General features: G+C 49.5%; 4 non-coding genes across 4 annotated transcripts; 3 read left to right on the top strand and 1 right to left on the bottom strand.

The window, feature by feature from the left end:
• Positions 1 to 4,729: 4,729 nt before the first annotated feature.
• Positions 4,730 to 4,811, top strand: TRNAS-AGA (transfer RNA serine (anticodon AGA)). The gene has a single exon. It is a non-coding gene; the product is annotated as a tRNA-Ser (tRNA).
• Positions 4,812 to 11,396: 6,585 nt separating this feature from the next.
• On the top strand, positions 11,397 to 11,478 carry TRNAS-AGA (transfer RNA serine (anticodon AGA)). Its single transcript has one exon. It is a non-coding gene; the product is annotated as a tRNA-Ser (tRNA).
• Positions 11,479 to 11,859: 381 nt separating this feature from the next.
• Positions 11,860 to 11,931, top strand: TRNAD-GUC (transfer RNA aspartic acid (anticodon GUC)). The gene has a single exon. It is a non-coding gene; the product is annotated as a tRNA-Asp (tRNA).
• A 3,625-nt stretch (positions 11,932 to 15,556) lies between these two features.
• On the bottom strand, positions 15,557 to 15,638 carry TRNAS-UGA (transfer RNA serine (anticodon UGA)). Its single transcript has one exon. It is a non-coding gene; the product is annotated as a tRNA-Ser (tRNA).
• Between the last annotated feature and the right edge of the window lie 3,111 nt (positions 15,639 to 18,749).

Here is an 18,749-nt window from a genome sequence, read left to right as displayed (position 1 = left end):
TCTTGATGAGGCCTGAATAATCTTCATACTAACACCTGACAAGGATATTACTGGAGAGGAAATTCCAGGTCAATCTATGTGTTGAACATTCTAGATGTAAAACTCCTAAATCAGATAATAGCAATCAGATCCAGTAATATCAGTGATCCAATGAGTTGAAAGTAAAGAGGTAATGTTTGTCTTAGCAATATGAAATTTGTTTAATATAAACATCGATCACTTGAAATGTACCACAAAGAGTAAGAGAAAAAAATCAAATGATCATAGCATTTGACAAAATTCAACACTCCTCATTAAAAACTTTCACCAGTCTAGGAATGGAAAAGAGATTTCTTAATCCCATGATGCATATATACAAAATCCTACATCTAACATCCTGATTATGGTAAGTATTTAACACCTTCTCCCAGATACCGGGACCAAGACAAGTATGGTCACTCCCACCACTGCTTTCAAAGTTGTACTGGGAACTTAGGTCATAAAATAAGTTAAGGCATAACAAAGAATTAAAGACATTGAGATTGGAAATGAAGAAATATGACTGTCATCATTTGCAGATGACACAATTAGGTGCTTGGAAAACTCCCCAAATCTACAAATTATTAGAATTAATAAGTAAAATAGCAAATTTGCTGCATACAAAACCCAACATCCAAATAAATATATATCATCTTCATACACACTGGCAAAAAAAAAAAAAAGACAACTTTCTAAAATGTCACTTACAATAGCAAGAAAACTATGAATAACCTAATAACAAATACTGTAATAAATGTCATTAAAAAGTACAACAGTCCTACATTAATAGCTCCAAATCACTGTGCAGAGAATTTTAAAAATTGTCTAAATGAAAGGATATACCATATTCATAGATTGAAAGACACAGACTCAATGTATTTGAAATAAAATATTCAAACAGGACTTTTGGTAGAATTGACTATCTCTAAAATGCAATTTCAGGGGCTCCTGGGTGGATCAGTCGGTTAAGCGTCCAGCTTCGGCTCAGGTCATGATCTCACGGTTCGTGAGTTCAAGTCCCGCATCGGGCTCTGTGCTGACGGCTCAGAGCCTGGAGCCTGCTTTGGATTTTGGATTTTGTGTCTCGCTCTCTCTCTCTCTGCCCCTCCCTCTCTCTCTCTCTCAAAAATAAACATTAAAAATTTTTAAAAAATCAAATAAAGTGTAACTGCCAGTGGAAAGGACTTAGCATAGTCAAGGAAGTCTTGCATAAGAACAAATCTGGAGGACTTTTACTAACACATAACAAGACTTATTCTAAAGCTATACTGATTAAGAAAGTGTGTTACTGGGGCGCCTGGGTGGCTCCGTCGGTTGGGCGTCTGACTTCGGCTCAGGTCATGATCTCACGCTCCGTGAGTTCGAGCCCCGCGTCAGGCTCTGTGCTGACGGCCTGGAGCCTGTTTCGGATTCTGTGTCTCCCTCTCTCTCTGACCCTCCCCCGTTCATGCTCTGTCTCAAAAGTAAATAAACGTTAAAAAAAAGTGTGTTACTGGCATAAGGACAGATACAAAGATCAATACAACAAAATAGATATGCCTACACAAAACCACACACATGTAACAAAGTGTCACTGCAATTCAATGGGGCAAGTGATAGATTTTTCAAAAAGCAGTTCTGAGTCAGCTCAACATACAAAGGAGAACAATGTGGACATTGACCTCCTCTGTAAACTATCCCCTAAACTAATTCAAGACGTGTTCAAGACCTAACTATGTGAGCTAAAACAATAAATGTTATCGAGGAAAACAGGAGACTGTCTTCATGAACTTTGAATTAAGGAAGATTTCTGTTTAAAAAGCACAAAAAGCAATACCCATTAAAAAAAGATAAACTGGACTTCTTTCAACTTAAGAACTTCAGCACATCCAAAGACAACATTAATAGTGTGAAAAGGCACAGGGCGGGAGGAGATATTTGTCACACACACATTTGGCAAAACATTTCTGTCTAGAATATGTAAAGAACTCCTTAAAATCAGTAAGAAAAAAGGCTATAGGCAGTAACGCAGATGGGGGGAATCTGGGTAATCTCCCGGGGCAACGGCTGAAAAACTGGTCAGTAACAGTGAGGGCGTCTTTCGAGGTGTCAGTAGGCTTCCCCTCAGGGTGATACAGGGGCATTATTTTTAATACCCTGGGAAGGCAGAACATTTCAGCTTTAACGTCTCTACAGGGTACAGCAGGTTGGCATAAGCATCTAGTTCCACTTTCTGAACCTTCCCTTACGACCGAGGCTAGAAGGTTAAAAGTACAAATCCTGGGCGCGTGGGGGGCTCCGTCGGCTAAGGGCCCCACTCTTGACTTCAGCTCAGGTCATGATCTCATGGCTCGTGGGTTCGAGCCCCATCGCGGGCCCTGTGCTGCCAGCTGGGAGCCTGGAGCCTGCTTCGGATTCTGGGTCTCCCCCTCTCTCTGCCCCTCTGCCCCTCGCACTCTCTTTGTCTCTCTCAAAAGTAAACATTTTTTTAAAAAAAGAAATGTAAACTACTTTCTGACTGTTGTGTTTTCTTAGATTCTGTTTCTGTCTATCTGATACGCACTGATCACAGGGCCAAGTTAACCCCCGAGTTTGTTTTTTTACATCTCCTGCTATCCAGAGCCCAATACTCTGAACCACCTCCCAAACTGCTTCCAGGGGACCCGAGTAGCATCAAAGTTTTCTTGCAATGGCACCGACCTCTCCTCTCTGAGACCGGGGCACAAGTCACTGGCTGACTTGCTTTCTGCCATGACAAAAGGCTCTCGTGCCAAATTTTGAGAACCACTGCCTTGGAAAGGACACTGGTGCTGCAGAAGCCTCCAGATTTCTGCCCCGCGGTTCAGGCAACAGACGTCTGAAACCAACCATTCCAGGGGCAGCGTCTGGATTTTCTGCTTTCTCGACTGCAGAGACAGAGACAACGCAGGCTCTCTGGGAGCCCATCTCCGCGGGGTTGGATTAGAGCTGGCACCTCCCTCCACCCCCCCCACCCCCCCACCCCCACCCCCCCGTCCCAAACTTTCCTAGGGGTCTGTATTCTTCATTAATCCCCTTTCATTTACAATAGCTTCAGAGGTTTTGTTTTTGAAGGAAATCTTTAGGGACATACAACACAATGTAGCAGTGATGAGCAAAAAGACGTGAACTGTAACGACACAGCTCAAGGAAGTTTCACAAAGGGAACGCACCTGTGTACCCGGGACCCCAGAATGAGAAACCCCATTCTCGGCGTCCCGGGCAGGTTCTCCTCGTGGACTTTCGCAGCCACAGGTACCTTCGACCATCGCCTGTCTGATTCCTAACACCACACATTTGTTTTGTCTGTTTTGAAAGCATGAAACGTTTCTGGGTTTTCTCAGGTATTTGACTTCCCTCGAACTACAGTTCCACAGGAATTTACTTAAAGCGTCACAGGTTTGTTAAAAACGTGTGGACCAAATAAAAGCGTCATAATGTGACACATTACGGCAACATCTATATCACAACTTCCATTTTGCTTTCAATTTGCACTTAGTCACGTTATAAGGTGACCCGATTTGTAAACAGTGACTAGGCGACTGATACTCAGTTTGATGGGAAAGGCAGTTCAGCCAATAGACTGCTCAGTTAAATACGGAGTCAGGCTCCTTTACCCCAAACCCGCCTTAATACTCCCCTCAGAGCAGACTCCCCTCCATTAAACCGGGGGGGGGGGGGGGGGGGGGGTTCCTAGAATTGATTTTATGTTAGGAGAGGAACCTCCTTCATCTCCCTCCCACCCCCTTCCCTCTTCCCGTCACCCCTCTCCCCCCTCCTCCTCTTGTCTATTTAGTTTTGCCTCAAAAAAGGGACATTTATTCAAAGAAAAAAAGGCAAAGAATAGCAAGATACTCCTCCCTGTCTCCCTCCCCTCCCCTCCCCTGCTCCTCCTCAACCCCCCTTCCCGCCGCGCACCGACCCCTGGCTGCTGCGGGGAGCAGGACAGCCCCTCTCACATAAGGTCGGGAACACCGAGGGGCATCTCCTCAATGGAGGTGTTGCAGAAGGTCTGGGTGTCTCCAAGAGCCCCCTTGTCTTCTTCGGTCACCATGGTAATGGCCACAGTCTCTGGCCACATATGGCTTTAGCCGCCTCCACGCATACTTCAGCCCCCTCCCCCCCCCCCCCCCCCGGGCCCCTTCTGTCTTCGGCTCGAACCCCCTCCTCCTCCCCACCCATGCCCTCCTCCCTCCCCTCCTTGTCCACCCTGTTTAAAAATTAGATTAAGCCCTTCTAAGCAGGATAGACCAAATCCGCTTCGAGAGTTGGGAAAACGCGGCCAGAGAAACTCACATGTAAACCTAAGAGGAAATACAGACGCTGCGGGGCGTTGGTCGAACCTGGAGAGAAAGAGCCCGGGCCTCGGCCCAACGTCAAAGCCGAGTGGGAAACAAGAGGCTTAGCAACCTGCCGGCGAGGGGATGCAGAACTCTGAGCGCCCTCCGCCCGGGGCACAAAGCCAAGGAAGCAGTCCCCCGCCTGGTGCCCGCCTGGTGCCCGCCTGGTGCGCGCCTGGTGCCCGCCTAGAACCCACCTGGAGCCCGCGTGGAAGCCCGGAAGTCCTGGAAGCCCGGACTCACCCGCGACCGCTGGTGGCACCGCCGCTCCGGGGTCCCGGGGGTCGGCCGCAGCGTGTCCGCGGAGCTCCCGAGGGATCGTGCGCGTCGCCGCCGCGGCCCACGGAAGCGGGGCCGTGCGCTCCCGCCCGCGGGTAGTCGTGGCCGAGCGGTTAAGGCGACGGGCTAGAAATCCGTTGGGGTGTCCCCGCGCAGGTTCGAGTCCTGCCGACTACGGCGTGTTTTTCTGCGCCCCCGCGGGCACTGCGGGGCGGCCCTGGTGACGTGGGCCCCGCTCCGTCCCTCTCGCTGCCTCCGGGCTCCCGTCGTGCGGCGGTTTTTTTAAAACATGGTCTTCGCAGGCAAAACCCCGCAAAACCCACCGAGCACGCTTTTCTCTGCGGCGACGCCGCCTGGGTTTCCTCCTGCGGGTGGCGCGCCCGGTGGCGGGGGCACGAGGCCCGGGTGCCCCGCAGACCCAGCGCGGAGGGACCCCGGGCCCTGCGCGGTTTGCGGCGCTCCCGCCGGAGGACGCCACGCGCGCCCCGCGTGCGCCCCCGCCCGGGCTGGCGGTCTCCGGGCCGCGGGCGCCCCCTGGCGGCGGGGCCTTCCCGCCGGTCCCCGGCCCCCGACCACCTGCTTGCTCCACTCAGTTCTCGTCCGTCTTCCTGCGCCTCGCTGTTTTCTAGGCAACCGGATCGGATGCAAAAGAAGCGAGCTGCATGCGTCACGACCAGTAGTACAGAAGGAGAACGGTAACCCGACAGCGGGGACGATGGGGACAGGCAGCATCCCGTGCCGCCCAGAGACCTACTTCGGTGGACTCGACCTCATCTGCGTGGGGCTCGGCTAAAAGCGCACAACCTGAATTTAACTTTCGAGAAAGCATCAAACCCAGGGTGAGGGGGCGTTCTACAAAATACCTGCCCAAGTTAGGCTTTGAAGGTCAATGAGGTGAAACACAAAGATGGGGGCGCTCTTCCAGACGAAAGGACTAAGGAGGCAGGACAAATGAATGTCATCTGTTTTTCTTGAAATAAAGGATTCGCACAATTGGCAAAACAGTAACGAGGTCTCTAGATCAAATAAGAGTTTTAATCCAGATTTCATAACTGTTCTGTGCTTAGGAAAGAGAACGTCCCTGGTTTTAGGAAATACACACTGAAGTATTTAGTGGTAAGGGGACATCTTGTCTGAAACACACTAGAAAAAAATTATATATGTGTAAACTTATTTCTATATATCTAGCTATTAAAAAAACACATATCATAAATTAACAGCGAATATAGGTGAAGGATTTATGAAAATTCTTTGTACTATCTTGCAACTTCTCCATAAATTAGAAATTAGATCAAAATAAAAAGTTGAAGGAAGAAAAAGAAAGCAATAGAACAATTAATTTAACAATATGCTCCTTTAAATAAAAACCCAAGCACAATTTGAGCATTAGACATAACATAGGGAAATACTATGTTTTGAAACACTCAATTAAAAAAAAAATGTTTGTTTATTCATTTTGAGAGAGAGCATGTGTGCAAGCAGGGTAGGGGCCAAAGAGAAAAGGAGAGAGAGAATCCCAACGTGGAGCTCGAACCCATGAACTGTGAGATCAGGCTGAAATCAAGCCGGATGCTCAGCCATGGGAGCCACCCAGGTGCCCTGGAAAGACTCAATTTTATCAAGATGACAACTATTTCCAAATTGATCAATAGATTCAATAAAATCCAATCAATCTCTATGTATTGTATGGAAATTAACTCACTGCTTTAAAAACACATTTGGAAATGCAGAACAACTTAAAAAACAAGAAGCTATTGAAGAAGATAGCAAAGTTGGAAGACTGATACTATATATATATATATATATATATATATATATATTCAAGACATATGTAATTACTTATAAATCCATACTAATTAAGACAGTGTGCTCTTGGTTATTATATATGTAAATACTAAAATATTGTCTTCTTATTTATTTTAGAGAAAGAGTGCGAGTAGGGGAGAATCCCAAGCAGGCTCCACACTCAGCTGGGAGCCCCATGAAGGGCTCCATCAGATGACCCCAGGATCATGACCTGAACCAAAATGAAGAGTCAGCCACTCAACTTATTGAGCCGTCCAGCGCCCCCATTATCTTCATTATCTGCGTCAACTTGGCCAGGTTGAACTACATTCCCCAGAATTCCCTTTTCTATGTGTTTCTGATTGGATGGTCCCCAGGAGTCATTCTTGGGGGAGATTTGGAGGAAGAGGTCAAGTAGCAGCCATCTTGTTGCTCATTCTAACTCATCTGCTGACTTACCTCCTCAGGAGGCAGAGCTGGGTCTGCCACTGCCCCCCACCCCCCCTTCCCCTGCACCCTCCTTCAGCCTCCCCCTTTCTCGGATCACATGTGTGCGTTTAGCCCTAAATCAAGGGCCCTGGCTTCTGCGGGACACCTGCACCACCAAGTTCTGAGGCAACCAAAGCTGACACAGATTTCAGTCCGTCCGGTGGGATCCAGTTCATGCTTGTGGGTTCCAGCTTGTTCTAATCTTACCCACTTTTTTTTTTTTTTAATTTTTTTTTTTTTCTTCAACGTTTATTTATTTTTGGGACAGAGAGAGACAGAGCATGAATGGGGGAGGGGCAGAGAGAGAGGGAGACACAGAATCAGAAGCAGGCTCCAGGCTCTGAGCCATCAGCCCAGAGCCCGACGCGGGGCTCGAACTCACGGACCGCGAGATCGTGACCTGGCTGAAGTCGGACGCTTAACCGACTGCGCCACCCAGGCGCCCCTTTACCCACTTTTTAATCTGTCTTCCCGTCTGGGTCAAACTGCCCTGGGGGGTCTGAGCTTCAGCACTTCAACATTTATGTGGACTATTCAACCGGCTTCTACAAATTTACATGTGTACACATGTATCTATCTATCTCTACGTATTGATACCTGTAAATGAAATTTACATAACCATCCTTGGGGGGGGGGTTCCGCTTCTGCCATTGAACACTGACCGCCCTTATTTTTTTCATGGACTTGCACTAAGCGTTAACCCTCACGTGTTGACCAGGAATCAATTTAGTTGTCGAAATGTCTGTATTCAAGAAGAGGGTCACGGAAGAAAAAGATGATTAAGCAGCCACACAAAGGAATGGGCGAATACCCCGCCAAGATTTAAAGTCAGATCGGTGGGCTGGAGGCGGCCAGTGCCAAGAAGGACTTGTGATCTGCAGCATTGTGGAACACCTGAGACCAGACACACTCGTCCACCTTAAACTGGAAAACGGAATACGGTATACAACACAGTGTTCTTCAGACAGCAAGCGACTTCAGACGGTGACTAACACGGATACCTGGGAGAAGAAAAACGGATGAGGAAAAAGCACCCCACCTCACTGCTGGAAAACACATCAAGAGGGACATTTCATGATGGTAAAGGGGTAAATACTTCAGGACACAACAACCCTACATCTGTATACAATTAATAACAGTTTCACAATACGTGTAGCAAAATCCGAGAAACTGCAAAGAGAAAGAGAAAAATTCCTCAGATACAGTTAAAGATTTTAACACTTTCTTTCAGTAATTGGTAGAACACAACGGTCAGGAAAGTCAGTCAGAATATGCCAGATTTGAACAACATTATCAATGAACTTGACCTGATTAACATTTATCGAACCTTCTATCCAACAACAGAATATACTATATTCAAGAAACATTGAATACTCACCAAGGCAAATTGTATTATGGGCTATAAGACAAATCTTGGTAAGTTTAAGAGGATGTGAAATCATGGAAAATATGTTCTCTGATCATGACAGAATTAAACCAGAAATCAGTAACGGAAATTAAAGACAATACATCTAAATAAGCCACAGGTCAAATAATATATCACAAGGGAAATTTAAGTTTTTTCTTAAGAAAATAAAAACAAGGGGCACCTGGGTAGTTCAGTCGGGTAAGCGTCCGACTTCAGCTCAGGTCATGACCTCACGATTTGTGGGTTCGAGCCCCGCATCGGGCTCAGGGCCTGGGGCCTGCTTCAGGTTCTGTGTCTCCCTCTCTCTCTGCTCCTCCCCTGCTCACACTCTGTCTCTCAAAAACAAAGATTAAAAAAAATTTTTTTAAAGAAAGTAAAAACAGGGGCGCCTGGGTGGCGCAGTCGGTTGAGCGTCCGACTTCAGCCAGGTCACGATCTCGCGGTCCGTGAGTTCGAGCCCCGCGTCAGGCTCTGGGCTGATGGCGCGGAGCCTGGAGCCTGTTTCCGATTCTGTGTCTCCCTCTCTCTGTGCCCCTACCCCGTTCATGCTCTGTCTCTCTCTGTCGCAAAAAAAAAAAAAAAAAAAAAAAAAAAACACGTTAAAAAAAAAAAAGAAAGTAAAAACAAAACATAAAACATCTACAGCTGAAGCTTTGTATAGAGAGCAATTTATAGCAAGAGATGCTTATATTATAAAAGTTCTTAAATCAGTGAATTATAGTCCACCCCAAGATACTAGAAAAAGTGAACCTGAAACTAATATAACACTGTGGATTAGCGATACTGGAATTAAAATTTAAAACTTAATTTAAAAAAAACTAGAAAAAAAGAAGAGCAAATTAAATGCAAAATAAGCAGAAAGAAATATTAAAGAGAAAAGCAAAATTCAATTAAACAAAACAGAAGAACAGGGAAAATCAGTGAACCCCAAAATCTGGTTATTTGACAAGTTGAATAATATTGACAAATCTCTACCAGACTGATCTGGAAAGAAGTCACATATTACCAATACCAGGAAAGAAAGAGGGAACCAGATTCTGCAGACAATAAAATAATGTTATGAATAATATTATGTCAATTAATGTGATAAATTAGGTCAAATGGATCAAACTACAGCTCACTCAAGAACAACTAATCTAAGTTGTCATCGATCTATTTAACATAGAATTTGTCATTAAAAACCTCACAAAGGAAAATCCAGGCCAATAAGGAGCTTTATTGGTGCACTGTACCAAACCTTTAAAGGAAGAACACCATGTCCACATAAACTTTTCCAAAAGTTAGAAGAGGAGGGAGCACTTTTCCTATTCATTTTATGAGGTCAACGTTACCCTGATATCAAAACCAAATGACAGTTGAGAAAAAATATCACAGACCAATATTCCCCATGAAAAGAGTTGCAGGTATCCTTAACAAATTTTAGCAAATTCAATTAAGTAATATTTTTACTTTTTTGAAAGAGAGAGAGAGCGTGGGTGTGGGAAAGGGACAGAAGGAGAGAGACTCTCCAGCAGGGTCCACATGGGACTCAATCCCATGTCTCTGGGTCAGATGCTCAACCGACTCAGCCACCCAGGCACCCAAATCAAGTAGTTTTTAAAAAGCATGATATGCCACGACCAAATGGGGTTTATCCACGAGACCCGAAAAGTGATTATTGCTTTTCAGTTCTCAAGGGGGTCATTTCTCATGTTTCTCCCCAAGGAAACACGAAGACTGGATGCTTTCATTCCAACATTCAGTAGCCCTGTGGATTCATGAACGTCTCTTACTTGCACATTTTTCTCTTTGTACGCGTGGGTGTTGGCACTTCGTGGGGCTGTTCTGAGGGTTCAATGGAGTTACCAATCGGAAGTCATTTTCTAGAAGATGCAATACGTAGCCGGTAGATCCTTGCCTTATTTCCACCAGATCAATTTCCATGCCACACCTCTCCCTGTTCCTTCAAACACATGACAAGTGATACAGAATCATCCTATAGTTTGAGAGGACGTGTGGGGACCCTTTACATCCAAGTACAAAGAAATGCATATACTTGGCCTGAAAATTTGAAAGCGAGAGAAAAGCTGAAAGCAGAAAACGAGGCTAGCTAGCCACGATTCCAACACACACAGGGAAGTTAGCATTCGGTGTTCTGTTGACACACGTCTAGTTGTAGTTGTTGCTGTTTCTGGTGTGTGTGTGTTCGGACACACACCGGGTTTTTAACGTAAGGGTATATGCAGTGGCATATTGATTTAAACCTGGCTTTCCCTTTTCATATTTTCCGGTGATATAAATAACGCAGAGAGCAATGCTTCCTATGAGAAATTTAAGGAAAACAAAAGTGATCGAAATAGACAGCTACCCTCACTTCACCGCACGTCTTTGCTCTCTTGTTAGATTGGCGAGGGTCCCGTCAGCGTTTTGGGTTTTTTTTTTAAATGTACTTGCTTAATCTGGGGTTTCACTTTCTATACATGGGGGCTATGTGTACGTGCTGTCATGGGTACCAAGGTTCGCACGCATTTTCCAACTAGAACGACGAGGACCCAATTCTTTACGGGCTGCCTGGTGCCCGGTGGTCGGGCCGGCCTCACCGTCCTGCCTTCCTGGCCAACGTGCCGCTTCCATGGCTCTGCAACGACAGCGATGCGGCGGCCTTGGTGACCACGCACAGCGGCTGTTTCTGCCCCGTTTCCTCGGTCCGAGTGGAGGGTTCACGGAAGCCACGGCGTCTCCCACTCCCGGGACCCCGGAAGGCCGCGGGGTCAGTGGGGGGCCGTTCCAGCGCGGAGAACGCAGACCCCGGGTGCGACCCCGCGCGGGCCCAGGCTCAGAGCGCCGCCTCGTGCCGGACTCACTTGTCTGCTGGGAACACTGACGCTCCCGCGGGGAGGACTCTCCTCCCCGCGCTCCCGACTGCCCGGGCGGCACGAGAGGTCGGGCCCCCTTAATCTGTGCCGTTTTACAGGCCAGCCCCCCATTCTCCCCGCGGGTTCGCGTTCCGCTCACCGGGCCGGCCGAGCGGTGCACCGGGCCCGCGAGCCGGGCTTGGGCGCCGCGCTGTCTACGACTTGAAAAAAGCGGCCGAGCGTCGTGTAGTCGTGGCCGAGTGGTTAAGGCGATGGACTAGAAATCCATTGGGGTCTCCCCGCGCAGGTTCGAATCCTGCCGACTACGGCGGCTCCTTTTCCCGCGGGCGGGCGAGCGGGACACCCCCCGCCTTTTTTTTTTTTTTTTTTTTTATCAAAGCCCGGGAGCCCCGCGGAAGGGGCGCGGCTGTGCCGAGGGCGCAGCAGGTGCGGGGGTCTCGGGGACGCGCCGCGGGCGCCCCCGGTTTCGGGGCAGCTCTGGAGCGGCCCGGGGTGGCCGCTTCGGCCGCCTGCGTCCCCCAGCGCGGCGGGGCAGCCCGGCCGGGGAGCGGGCGCCGTCGGGCCGGCAGGGCGGGCGGGGTCGCCGGCAGGGGTCGCGGGAGCGAGCCGCGCGCCGCCCTCGGGGCCCAGAGCACGCGGGCGGCGGGCGTTGGCTTTATGGGATCCGCAGGACGACGCCGCCGCGTCCTCCTCGTTAGTATAGTGGTGAGTATCCCCGCCTGTCACGCGGGAGACCGGGGTTCGATTCCCCGACGGGGAGCACGGAGCATCCTTTTGCGTCCACACCCGCCTGTTTTGGAATCCCTGGCCGCCCGGAGAGCTGCGGAGCTCGACCCGGTTGGCGACCGTGAGCGGCGGGGACCGGGAGGCGCTCTCCCGCCGCCGCGGCTCTTCCGGGCGCACCTGCCTGGTAGAAGACGCGGTCCAGGACGCAGAAGCCCGCGCGCTGCCTTGACCTTGTTCAATCAGCCTCTGTTAGGGGGAGCGCTCGGTGCCGGTTGGCGAGTCCGGGCAAGCCTCAACGGCGGACCGCGAGAGAAGTTACGACAGAGAAGTTCATTACTCACAGGTGGTGGAGGAAGGGCGCCCACGCTTCAGAGCGCCGCGTCGGGAGGTCGAGGCAGACAGAGCAACCCGACCTGCCTTTATTAGGGCCCGTGAGCGCAGTGCTCTGGGGGGTTCCAGGGCTAGGACTGGACTGGCCGGTTCGAACCAGAAGAGGGGTCTGGGTGAGCTCCACAGGGCTCTAATCTAAGGAGAGCGCAATGTCATGGCCCTGGGAGGCAGGGGAGACTTGATTACGAGCGCTTCGGGGACGTCATGGCAGGAACGTACATTTGCTGTGACCCTGCGGGCTGCTGTGTAGGGCACACACCTGCACGAGGCCTGGTGTCCCTTTCCCGTCCCTGCGGGCCTCGGCCCAAGAACGTGGATGCTGAGACCACAATCCCCCCCGGGGTAGCCTAGCTGGGCTCTCCATACACAGGGATGCGAATAAAAATGAGTAGGAAACACACAGTCTAGCAGAAAGATGGGCAAACGTCCAACGGGTCCTTCAGAGAAGAGGGCATCAAAGTAACCAATAACCTCACCAGAAAAAGTGACAAGTAAAACAATTAGATTCCACTACTACGTTCGTTAGAGTTCTCCAGAGAAAGAGAACCGATAGGACGTGTTTCTAGAGAGACAGAGATTTATTTGGAAGAATTGGTCACAAGCTTATGGAGGCTGGTAAGTCCAGAATCTCCAGAGCGGGCAGCGGGCCGGTGGCCCAGAAGAACCCAGGCAGCCCGGCAAGTCTGAAGGCTGTCTGCCGCCTGAATGCCTTCTTGCTCGGGAAGTCCGTCTTTTGTTGGATTTATGCCCACCCACGTGATGGAGGGCAATCTGCTCTGCTCAGAGTCCACCAATTTCCACGTGAATCTCATCCAAAAACACCCTCACAGAAGTGTCGCGGAGACACAGAATAACGACTGACCACACGGCCCAGCAGGTTGACACGTAAAACTAACCAGCACAACCATTTGCCTGTTAGAAACGTTCAAATAAAATAACAGAAGACAAGGATGTGGACTCTCATTTGTGGGTTCGATTACTTGCAAAAAGTACTTTGGCATCACAGGACTAAAGCTTGAACATACACACGTACGGCGGTTCCACAATTCCATCCCAGACGACATCTGCCCGGCAAAACCCCCGACTGATGTTGCCTTGAAAGACACGCACGAGAATATTCACGGCAGCACTGTTGTGGCCCAAACTAGGAACATTCCAGATGCCTCCGTGGAGGACGTGGACTTTAACAAAAGCCTTGACATCTGGGGCTGATTTTCAAGAGTTGTGAAGGTGTGTGTGTGTGTGTGTGTGTGTGTGTGTGTGTGTGTGTTGGCTTTTTGTTTCATTTTGTTCCTCTACAAACAAAAGGTCTGTTCCTACCTGGACCTTTCCTTTCCACTTTCTTCTGCATGCAAATCAGAACACGGAGCCTTTGAGTTTATACTTTGTTTCCCGAATCAACCATAAGGCCCAGGTAAGTGTCCTTGGTCCCCGGATGTGCAGGAGAAGGTAGCAAGAGAGGGCTGGGACCAGAGAACTCTCCCCTGGAGTCTCTAAGTTGTAAGGTGGAGATACTGAACCCGGTGGGTGCCGGCCAGAGCCTGTGCTGTTAGGTTTGGGCGTTTTTCTCTAACTGACCTGATTTTCACTTTTTTTATTTTTAAATCCCACTTCTTTCCCAAACTTGCAAATGCGATACTATGACACACTCAATGGATAAAGTGTATCAGACCTCGACGTGCAAGAGAAACTCTAAGTTCAACTTCTTTGTGTATCATGTTATCTGTAAATTTCATGGTAATAACCATAGTAAGAGTAATTCCACAGGCACTCACGTTCCAAAGAGAAGACGATTGACTACCCCGGTCATTTACTTAGTTTACGTCCTCAGACCAGTGTCACCACAGATCTCCATTAGTAATTTTGCTCTAAAGTCATCCTGTGACGAATCCTGGCCCCTAAAGCTCTTATAAGTCTCCTTCCCTAACTCTCCTCTTTGAGACACCGAGACTCTTCCAGTCTGAGACTCTAACTTGCGGAGTAAGTTCAATACACCCACTTTGCCAGAATGGGCAGGCTTTTTCCCTGATGGTTTTTGGAGGGGGCTCCACGTGGATCTCGTTCTTGCTCTCAAACTAGAAATATCCACTTCTTGTGGTTTAACCAACTTTTCCCACTCTTGGGCCCTGGAATTTTCACTCTGAGAAGGTTTAATGGGTGCAGAGCTCTTTATAAACTGATCATTCATATGAAACCACAATAACAATCAGTTACTATCACTCAAAAACAGGTAAAACCTCATTGCTGTTGAATGATCCGCCCTACACTTGGGCTAACAAAACACTTAACACACAGTGGGTAACAACTCACACTCCCGGCCAACCACTTAGATTTATCTATGGAGGCCAAAATCTGAATAAGAGAGTCAGGCAGTAACATTAATTTCCAAGTGTAGACAACAGCAGTGAAAGCAAGCTGAGCTGCCCCCACACCTGCACCAACGTCTGGCCTCCTGGGTATAGACACAAACCCAGACAGAGTTCAAACTCAGTCCTGCCACTTACTAGCTGCGTGACCTTGGCCAACTTATTTTACTCCTGTGGGTGTCCCTTTCCAGATTTTTAAACTGAGGATATGAATACAATTCACTTCACACGAATGTTGTAAGGATCTTACGTGCTAACATACGCAAAGCGCTTGGAGATTTGTATGTAATGGGCGCTTGATAAATACCAGCTGATATTAACGTCATTCCTACGTGTGAACTACACCAGGATTGAGTTGCTGGCCACTAACCCTGCAATATTTGTGAAAAGTGACTTCACAACTGCATTTAAGAAAGTCCTTGCTCTAGTTAGCATTTGACTGTGCAGTGTTGGGCGACTCAATGTCGGGTTTCCTTATCTGTAAAATAGGACTTATGTCACCTACATGATAGGGCTATGGGATTAAACGAGCTAACGCAGGCAATCCCAAATTCAGTGCTTGGGACATAGTAAGGATTCAAACATTGGTAGCTGTTAGAGCAAATACTGCTTTATAAAGCCTGAGTTCCCTAGAGCAGACGGTAGCAAGGAAAACACCTCGTCTCCAGAAGATGGGGGTCCGACTTTGCTGCCCAGCGACCCCGAGTTGGCTATGAGCCATAACCGCCATAACCGCGGAAAAAGAAACGGCCTTCCTCAAGTCAAGACGTCCACACCCTCACAGATTTACTCACCCCTTTGCGACTGTTTGGCTTCGGAGGAAGAGGTTATGAGACCCAGAGAAATGGGTAGCAGGGTAGGCAGGGCGAGCCCGGAAGGGGACCCGGACGCCAAGGGCAAAACCGTAGCCGGCAGGATTCGAACCTGCGCGGGGAGACCCCAATGGATTTCAAGTCCATCGCCTTAACCACTCGGCCACGACTACCTGCTGACGGCCGCCTCCTGCCAGCGATTTTGAAGGCGGGCCACCTCGCAGCACCGGGCCGTCCTGCGCCTGCCTGGACGCGCCGCGACGCCGAGATGCGACGCGGGGAGGGAGGCTCGCTGTGCGGGAGTCGGGTCTGCGTCCACGCGAGGCCTCTCAGTCTGGGGTGCGGGGGTCACCCGGCAGCAAAGGGAATCGGGCGGCGCGGGTGGGATTCAGGGAAGACTGTCCGTGCCCGGAGTCCGCTCCCTCGTCACCGCCGGCCGCGCGTCCGCGGGGTCTCTGCGGAGCGGGCGGTGGTCCCGGCGGCCTCGGATGTGCAGGTGCCAGTGGCCTTGGGAGCGCGCTGGGAGGACTCCGAGTTGCTGGCGTCTGCTGTCGGCGCCCGCCACTAAAACCTCAATACCTCGATGGCCTTCACCTGCTTTGCGCTTTCCTGCTTTCCAAGAACAGGTTGAAACCCGACGGGAGCGCGGGTGCGGTGGGAAGGGCGGGAGGGAGCAGGTGCAGAAGACCACCCGGGAGGGGGATCCCTGCGCCTCGCCTGCCCCGGGAGGGAGGCCCCTTGGATGGGGAGACGCAGGTCGGACGGGGAGGACCCTGTGCACCTCCCCTAACACACGGGCGGTGAGAGCGCGGCCGCGTCTGGCTCGAGTAATAGGATTGTCCCCGCGCGCAGAGACTGCCTTCAGCGGCCCCCCGTGGAACCGGGTTCTTCTCTCAGTGCAGAATTTAGGGACCAAAGGGGTGAGAACTGGGGATTGAAGTGCTTTGTCAAAGCTCCCTCACAGCACAGTCACCAGACTTGCTGATCCGGTCGGGAGAATTCCCTGCGCGCCCCGAGGCCCTCAGGCTCCTGCGTCTGTTCTCACTCAGGGCGGGCGGAGGGACAGGTGCTCCCGCACTGGGTCCAAGGCTGGCGCCCAGGAAGATCCGCTGAAATCCTGTCCCCCCTCCCACCTGTGAATGTGACTATTTGAAAAGAGTCTTTGCTGATGCCATCAAGTTATTAAATGGGGTCATTGTGGATTAGGTGGGGCCCTAAATCCAATGATAGTGTTCTTATAAGGAGCAGATTTGGAGGCACACGGGGACACAGCCCACGTAAGGGGGAGGCAGAGGTTGGAACAAAGCGGCTGCAAACCTAGGAGGCCAGCGGAGAGCCATGAAAGAGGTTCTCCTCGGTCCCTCTAGACACACCAACCTTGGAGACACCGTGCACTCGGGTCTCTGGACTCCGGAGCTGTGAGAAGATACATTTCTGTCACTTTAAGCCACTCTCTTTCTGGTAATTTGTTAGGGCAGTCCTGGGCCACCAAGCCAGCTCCCTTCCCGGGGTGCTTGGAACAAGATCCTTGTTCGGGACTCGCTCCCACATTCCACCGCGGAAGCCCACACAAATGGCTAACCTCCTTCCACGGCAAACTTATTTTGGAGCAAACTCTCCTAGGGAAAGAACCCAAACTAAAAGAAATTATTTATGTGCAAAGACACTTGTGATGCTGTTAGTTATAATTAAAGCATTTCCAAAAATGGGAGGGGGTGATGGTATAGCTTAGGCGTTTGAGGGTTGTGGGTTATTTTTCTTTCCTTGTGTTTTTCATGATTTGAAGCACACATCGTGACTCAAATTTTTTTTTAAATGAAGAAGCAGAAATCGTGACTTTATTGGTGGAGCCAGAAAGATGTATTCTCCAGGTACAAAGCTTCAGTATCACTCAGTAGCCAAACGTTGGAGGCACATGGGGACTACTTGTCCACCATGGCCGTGAAGCCCAGTTTTCCTGGGAAGGAAGGAAGCACAGAGAGATTAAGTGTCCGGCCCCAGGTCGCAGAGCTAGCAGGAAAAAGCAACTGAGTGGCTGCAGCTAGGAAATGTGAGTTCACTTGAGAGAGGATTTAGTGCAGAAAAATGCCATGTTCACTTTGGGTTTTGTTGGGTTTTTTTTAATAGGTGTTGTCAACCCAGTTGGCTTTTAAAACTCAATATTGGGCAAATAATCATAACAATTGATAATAATAGTAATAATAATAATAATTTGAGAAATAATTTGGGAGATTGAAGTCCTAAAGTAGCCACGAAGGTGAGGCTGGTGGCCGCAGAGACTGCCACTAATTCTGAGAATTAGTCCTCAGCGAACGAACGTCTAGGTTTGTTTTGAGGAGGGCGTTTGTCTCCTTGGGCCACGCCAGAATCGGCACCAAACAAAAACCGCCAAAATGCTCTGGAACAGATGAGCTCCGTGTTTGCAAAGCGTTTGCAAAGCAAGGTCTTCTGCTCTTGGCCTTGTTTATTTAGGAAAAGATGTTTATTATTAATTAAAATAGACCAGTTGTTCAACAATGCAGCTGGAGGGGGGCACGCGTCCAGGAGGGCTGGGGCAGCTTTGCAAGGTGCCCTGCTCCTGGGCCCTCCACCTCATAGCCCCCCGTCGCCCCGTGGATTTCACGCAGAGTAGAAAGTGATCCCTGTGGGCTTGGAGCCAGAGTCATCCTAGTGGTCGTCATGGGGATGAAACTTGAACTTGGCGCGGTAAAAAGGATGAGAGACATGAACCTCCCGTGTGAGGGTGAGGGCAGGAAACCGGCCCTGAAGCAGCCGCTCGGAAGATACGGGAGACCACTGGGACCCCCCCCCCCATGCCACAATTTTTTCTCATCTACGCGTAATCACAATGAAACAACTTGGAAAATACTGCCACTTGGGGACTAGAAGGGCGTTTGTGTGTGTGTGTGTGTGTGTGTGTGTGTGTGTGTGTGTGTGTGTGTAACTGTCTCTCTTCGTGAACGTGCACGTACAGAGGTGGATGAAAGCCCCGTGCACACAGCAGTGATTCCTCACGCGGAGAACATGCTGGGTGGGACCCCACACAGGTCTGGAAATAGATGCAGCCCCCTCCCGCCCCATCCCAGTCAACAGATTACGGAATATGTTTTGGGTTGAAATGATCATCCTACTCTGTGTAGTTTTCTGTCCCTTCTGATATATCCCACTTCGTTTATTACCCTGTCCTTTTATGTTCCCCCTTTTATATCTTGTCTGCTTTTGTGTTGACTGAACAGTTCTATGTTATTCTATTATTTCCTCTCTACCAACACGCAAGCTGCATG

This window comes from Prionailurus viverrinus, chromosome B2 (assembly GCF_022837055.1).
Source record: "Prionailurus viverrinus isolate Anna chromosome B2, UM_Priviv_1.0, whole genome shotgun sequence".
In the NCBI taxonomy this organism is placed as follows: domain Eukaryota; kingdom Metazoa; phylum Chordata; class Mammalia; order Carnivora; family Felidae; genus Prionailurus; species Prionailurus viverrinus.
Note: the sequence above shows the minus strand (reverse complement) of the source record. Positions and strands in the feature narration are given on the sequence as shown.